Raw genomic sequence first — 8115 nt, 5'->3', positions numbered from 1 at the left:
ATCTCCATTATTTATTATCAGATACACACTTTAGACCAAATTGTTCAATTTTCACTACTATCACAATGAACAAGAACAAACCCTAAATCAACAGTCGGAATTCAAATTCTAAATTGACGATTCGAACCTAACCCCTAAACCGATAATCCGCACCACTGCAAATCAACAATATGCATTAATTCTCATATAGACATGTACCCCGGGATGGAGCCCGGGGCGGATTGAGCATAATTAATTTTTTTTTTACCTAATTAAAGTTTTTAAATACAAAATATAAACATTAAGTTCATAAAATTAGAGTAAAATTTAAAGAAAAAAAAAAAAAAAAAAAAAAAAAAAAAAAAAAAAAAAAAAAAAGGTAGAGAGAAAAAAAAGTTATTGAACATACATCATATAAAAGTACAAGAAAAAAAAAAATAATATTAGGAAAAAAAAATGAAAGAAGAAAATAAAAATGAAAGAACCTCGAAGAGCATAATTAGAGTTTTATTAAAGAGAGTGAATGCAAATTTTTTTTTTTAAGGAATCAAACAACTTGAAAAAAATAAATAGTCAGAGAGATTTTTAAAAAGGGAAAATTTTTAAATCTGCATGGCATGGCTGGCTATTGAACTTGAGTTCTAAAATAGTGGAAGAGGGTTGGAAGATTGTACAATATTGGAGAGCTTGTAAATATATTTGTAGCACTTGTGGGGTGTAAATTGTTGAGATTTATATGCCCTGGCATAGCAAATTCCTATCTGGATTATAGTGACATATGTTCTTGACATATCTGAAATATTTATGATTTATATAATTGGTGAATTCAATGTATTATATTTCGATTCACTATGAAATTGATAGTATCCTTGTAATTACAAGAAATATTTATATATATGTATGCGATGACAATCAATGCATGATATATAAATAGTAATTATAAATTGTTCATAGTCGGTAATTATGGATGGACTTATAATTAATTAAGACTAGAACTGGATCCGCGTTAGGTTGAGATATATTACGAGAACTGTCGTATGCAATTGCTCCCTATCACCGTCATGGCATTTGACTCTTAAGCATGAGAAAAGTATAGACTCTTTTATTAATTAATAATTACTTTGATTTGTTCGGCGAATTCTTCGGGATCCTTAGACCGACACTTTGGGTAGTTATGTAATTAATAGTTAGAGGGTTATATTTTTAATATTTGCATCATTGCTACTTGTATTTATTTTGTATTGATTATGGTTGATCGCAAAGTAAATTCGAAGGCCTTCGTGTGTTTTTAGACAAAATGATTTATTATATATTTATTTATTTAAATTATTATTTTTGTCAAACAAATGTTTTATTGTGATCGAGCCAGAAATAATCAAAGGTACCAAAATAAATATATTAATTAAGTAGTCGGATTGATGGCTTTATTTATCCGATAACTAATTATGCATAGAGGGGTCAAAGTGCAATATTGACTTAGAGGTTATTTATTATTTAATTAGAGTTCAATTAATTTCTTTTAGTGGAGTAGAAATTAATTTATGAATTAATTGAATTGAGTCCATGGACCGGACCAATTATTAATTCATTGTAGCCAATAAAATAATAGGCCCAATGGATTCTCACTCATAACCCAACTTGATATTGGAATCATATTAGATTTGAGACATGTGAATTAGAGATTGAGAAGGATTTGTTGTTTCCTTTTCTTTATCTTTATGTTGCCTATAAATATACATGGTCTATGTATATTTTTAGGTGTGATTTTTGGAAGAAGTAAAAAAGGAATATATTTTCTCTCTCTAGAAAATTAGGTTAGTGTTCTCATCTAATGGAGGCTCCCACAAGCACAGTTTTCCAAGGTCATTCATAGAGGCTTATGAGTGATTCCTAAAGGCAAAACAATTACCAAGAAGATGGAGATCCATGAAAAAGGTGTCTAGCAAAAGGGATCTACAATAAGTGAAAACATTCACTTTAGTGGAGAAATCTAAGGTTTACTCAAACCTTGATGTAAGTATTCAATCTTTTAATTGAATAATACATCATGTTTTATTTTTGTATAAAACTTGTCTCTATGTGATGAATCAAGATCTATGAATTTAAATCCCTCGAAAAGTTTTTAAATATTGCACGTTTCCCAACAGTGGTATCAGAGCATGGTTTGATTCATTACTAGAGATCATGTTTTTATCAAAATCATCATCATGGATCCAAAATATTCATATATATTTTTATTGATGTATGTTGATGTATGATTTTATATATTGATATATAATGATGTATGTATAATTGTAAAAGAATGATGATGTATGTTTGGGCCATGGATGAAGCTTATTGGTCAATTGAATGTAATTTTATCTTTAGATGAATGTAATTAAGGCTTTGATTTAGCCGTTTGAAAGTTCAATGATGTAATTTAATTTTTTCTATTGTATTTTAAATTGTAAATTTATTTAAAGCCATGTAATATTCATCAAAGGGTGCTATGAAGCTTCAAGAAGATCCAAAAGGGTTAAATTAGGCTTCAGAAATTTTCTGGAATTTTTTCGGAATTTTTCAAAATTTTTCTGGAATTTTTTGGGCTAAATTTATATTTTCTGGAATTTTTAAATAATTTTCTGAAAATTTTCGGCGATTTTCCGGCGACCGGAGTGTTGCCGACGGCAAGAATGGCGCCGGAATAAAGTCTGTTGATCCAGTGTAGCATGGTACACTAGCTTTTATTGCAACCGAATCATGAACCATTGGATCAGTTTATGGAAGCTGAGAAAGGATCCTATGTAGCGCAGGTACATGACAAATTCAAGTTACACCCAATGAAGGGGACCGTGAACATCACGCGCCAAGGGACGCAGACCAAATAACCTTCTCACTCGCCGGTATCTAGTAGCTTACTGGCGTGTGTTTAGCATGCGCCAGACCAAGCTGCAACATCCACGCGCGCGTGCAGGCGCGTGGAAGTGCTCCCACGCGCATGAAGGCGTGTAGGGGCGCGCGAGAGACTCTCCTACCTCCTCCCAGTTCGTGCAGGCGCGTGGGAGTGCGTGACACACGCTGGTAATCTCCAGAAGTGCGTGCAGGTGCATCAGATGAGTTTTGAGGCGTCCAATTGTGTCCGGTGGCGCGTGGGATTGAGTTATAGCCTCTTGCAAGTGTATACAAGCCTATGATAGACCCTCGCGCATTACTTAGAGCATATAAATGTTAAAAGCTGAATCCATTGGCCATTTAAATTGCTTCTGTCTGTTATTTATTTATTTAACTGATGCATGGAATAATTAATTGTTTATTATTATTATTCATGCATTGGATCCATAATATTTAATTAAATGACTTGATTTATATTAATTAAATTATGAAAATTAATTAGATTTGATTACTAATTAATTTGAGAGCACTTATTGGGAAACGAAAAATTATTTTTGTAAATTATTTTTAAAGTGTGCTTCAAGTTAAATATTAGTGAATTGTTGAAAGTCCAAATATTTTCTAAATTTAATTGGATTAAAATCAAGACGTTTTGCATGCATTATATCATGTAAATGAATAAAATGAAAACCCTAATTAGGAATGATTAAAAAATTGAGTGGGAGCGGGGATTTTTATACATTGCCCCATGACCTTCGTTATTAACACCATTGTAATTAGATCTTCAAAAATAAGGCCCCACGCATGATTTGAAGAGTCTTAATATTACAAGAATGGTTATCTCATGAAAATAATAATATTAAATGTTTATTGTAATTAGATCTTTCAAAATAAGGCCCTGCGCATGATTTAAAGAGTCTAGATTATAATGACAAGATATTTAATATTTTATTTTTTATTAGAGCTTTAATAACGTTATACACTCAATCTAAAATCAATAATGTTAGCTCCCCAACGGAGTGGTCTACACTAAGTGATTTTAGAAAGGCTAAACATAATCGGGAATCATTTCATATAGATAGACAAGGCACTGTCTTAAGAAATATGGAGATGATGGGATTTGCCCGCCAATAGCAATAATGAATTTCGCCAACCGAATAAGTTATTGGCGTATTGGTTATCCGATTTTTCATGCAGTGGTTAAGGGACCCACATACTATTTTAATGGAAGTGCTCGCCTAATAGTAAATGAATCACAACAATAGTAATAATGAACTCCTCCAACAAGATAAGTTATTGACATATTGATTGGTTGATTTATTATGCTACAGAGTTGAGGGACCCACATTAATTAAAAGGGATTGTTCACCAATAATGATAATGATCTTTTGTTCGATTGAGATTTATTATATTATGTGGTTAACAAACTCATTTTAATTTTAAATATACATGACATTATTAATAATTCACCTTGCATATTGTATGAATGCATTTATATTCAGATTAATTATGTATAATCCAGTTTATCTGCTTGTTTACATATTCAATGTAACTGGACCTCATTTATAATGACTGGAAAAGGAACTTAGATATTTTATTCACAACGTAAGGGTACAAAATGTATTGTATACTCCTATACCTAATTCATTTACTTTAAGATACTTAATGAGATGTTTTGGTGAAATTAGATAGAGTATATGCCTAAGTACTGTGTCAAATTTAAATATCATCAAGATAGCCTGAAGAACTCCAGTTTTGATATCGGATTTTGAAAAATGATTGTTTATTATTTAAAAATTGAACTGGAGGTCAATAGGGCTGACTTGAATGGTAAGTTTCAAATTGACATGATTATTGCCTTGTTACCAAACTGGTTCGGTTTTTAGAGTGAACTAAATAAGGAATCAATTTGAGTTCACACTCGCTGATATTCTTATAGAATTGATAACAAATGAAGAGATAATCAAGAGGATGGGCGTTCCTATCAATCTAACCTAGTCTATACCATCTTCTTCTAGGCCCAAGTGGACGGGCAAAGCAAAGAAGAAGGATGATCATAGGACTAGGCTAGCACAAAACATGAGTATCCAAAAGGTTAAAGGGAATAAGGCAGTGTATGTTGAGGGCAAATTAAATTGTTTATTTTGCTGCTAACGAAGACACTAAAGGACGAACTATCTAAGTAATGACGTGGCATAGGAAAATATATATTTAATCATTGAGCCATGTTATGTGGTTGTATCTATTAATTCCTGATAGATAGATTTTGGAGCCACTAAACATTTTGTAATTCGTTGTAAGGATTTCAGGAATCCAGAAACCTCGATGATATGGAATATATTTGTACTTGACCTGATGTCAAGGTTGTAGTTAAGTCAGTGGGAGTATTACATCTGAAATTAGAGAGTATGAGGATATTAGTATTAGAGAACTATCTTTATGCACAGAAGTTAGACACTATCTAATTCTTGTTTCACTTGTGGTTTATAAAAACTGTGTTGTTATTTTCTGAAACTGGTTTTATAAAATTGAATAGATATGCGATTGCTTCTAGTGCATTGAAAGATGGTTAATATACTATAATCACAAACTCTTAAGATTTGCAGGATGTAGAAACTAATGTTGCATCTTCTAGATTGAATGTTAAAAGAAAATTTGTTATTCCTGACTCATTGTATTTTTAATGTCTATTTTTGGGTTGTTATCAATCAAAATGAGATTCAAAGATTGGTCAAAGAAGGTTTATTACCTAGTGAGGCAGAGGAGCCTAAACCAAACTTGTGAACCCTGTTTTGAAGGATAGATAATTCTAAGGGCTTAATCAGCCAAATGAAATAGACATAAAGGACAATGGGAGTCGGTACACACTGACACATATGGTCTTATGAACATCCAAGCATGATTACTCACGTTTTGGATAAATTTATCTGATGCAACACAAGTCTTAAATTTTTGGTATATTCCGAAAGTGTCAAGACTGACGTGGAGCACAGATTAGGTAAACTTATCAAAACACTTTGATCTGATCGTGGATATGAGTATTTCTTGGGATAGTGCAAAGACTATATAGTCAATGAGGGTATTGTGTACCAGTTTTCCGCAATTGATGCTCAATGGGTTGAGGTGTCAAATAGGAATAACAGAATTTCTGCTTAACATGGTTAGATCTATGAACAGTTATGCTACATTATCTCTTTCATTTAAGAGTTTAGCGTTAATGATGTCGATGCGTATTATGAACTGCATTCCATCTTAGTCTGTCTCAAGGATACTGTTTGAGCTGTGTTTTTTACTAAATATTAGTTTGAATCATATGCATATATGGGGTAGTCTTGCACATGTGCGCTTGATATAGACAAGTAAGTTGGAAGCAGATTATATGCATGCTAGATTTGATAGCTACTCAAAAGTCACTAGGATGGATTATTTTATGATCTCAAAGATAAAAGTTGATTGTTTTCACTCACTGTTTATCTATAGGAGAATCATATTATGAATCACATACCTAGTAGCATAATGTTAGAGGATTTGGTATGAGTACCAGATGTACCACATGTGAACACACTTATTATAGAGATTGAGAATAATATATGAATTCCCTATTGATGCGTTAGCATCATCTACTACACAGATTCTTGCATCGGTACATTGATGTAGTGGGAGAATTATCATCCAATCAGACAGAATCATGTTTTTAGGTGAGACCATTATGGACATCCCTGTTAAACATGAGTTGGACCCAATAAGCTACACCGAAGCGTGAACCGATATGGATACAGATCGTTTTGGCGAGTTACTATGAAATCAGAGTTGGAATCTATGTATTCTAATAAATTCTGAGATCTTGTAGAACTTTCTAGTAGGGTGATTCCTATGGAAGGCAAGTTAATCTACAAAAAGATACCAGAAGATTTCTTAGTGAATAAATCATGAGTGTACAAGGGAATGTCATTATTTTTCTGATTCTATATATATTGATGACATCCTACTCATTTAGAATGATGTGGAAGTTTTGTCATCAATAAAGAGGTAGTTGTTCAATTACTTTTAAATGAAGGATTTTTAAGATGTAAGCTATATTCCTAGGATCAAGCTTTTGCAAGATCAGGTTAAAAGGAAAATAGGCTTATCTTAATAATCCTACATTGATAAAGTTTTGACCAGGTTTGGTATGCATAACTCAAAGAATGAGTTCTTGTTTTATTGATATGGATTGCTCTATCTAGTAAGTAGTTTTCCAAGACTAGCAGAGGAGATTGAGCAAATGAGACTGGAACTATATGCTTTGGCATATGGGAGTCTCATATATGCGATGTTCTATACCAAATAGGACATCCGCTACATTATAAGGATAATTAGATGGTATCAGTCCAATCCTGGACTTGATAACTGGTCTGTTGTGAAAAATATCATTAAGTACCTAAGGAGAATCAATGATATCATACTCATTTATGGATGTGATGATATGGTTCTAGTCAGGTATGCTAGTTCTGATTTTCAATCAGAAGTAGATACTATGAGGTTCATGACTTAGTGTATGTTCACTTAATGGAAGGAAAATCAGTTGTTAAATTGTTAAGCAGATTTCAACTGCTGACTCAAACCTGCAGGTGGAATACATTGCAGCCTTAAAGGCGGCAAAAGAAACCTATTGGTTTGATCTCACTGATTTAGAAGTTGTGGAGTATACTAGCCTACCTATTGAACTATGTTGCGACAATAGTGCAGAAGTAGTCCAAACCAATGACCCAAGGTTTTATAGAGGAACAAGATACACTAAGAGGAAGTATCATGTTCTACATGATATTGTCCGGCAAGAAAATGTACTTGTAGCTAGAACATTGCATTGGAATATAACTTTGTTGATCCATTATCAAAGGTGTCATTGATCAATAGTTTTGATCGTCATTTAGATAACATTGGAGTTAGGTGCAATTTGAATTGGCTATGAGGGCAAGTGGGAGCTGTTGGGATTTATATGCCCTGGCATAGCAAATTCCTATCTGGATTATAGTGACATATGTTCCTGACATATCTGAAATATTTATGATTTATATAATTGGGGAATTCAATGTATTATATTTCGATTCACTATGAAATTGATAGTATCCCTGTAATTACAAGAAATATTTATATATATGTATGCGATGGCAATCAATGCATGATATATAAATAGTAATTATAAATTGTTCATAGTCGGTAATTATGGATGGACTTATAATTAATTAAGACTAGAACTGGATCCGCGTTAGGTTGAGATATATT

Source organism: Cornus florida, unplaced genomic scaffold (genome assembly GCF_030987335.1).
Source record: "Cornus florida cultivar Cherokee Brave unplaced genomic scaffold, ASM3098733v1 CherokeeBrave_3.0.0_Hap2_Chr03, whole genome shotgun sequence".
Taxonomy (NCBI): domain Eukaryota; kingdom Viridiplantae; phylum Streptophyta; class Magnoliopsida; order Cornales; family Cornaceae; genus Cornus; species Cornus florida.
Note: the sequence above shows the minus strand (reverse complement) of the source record.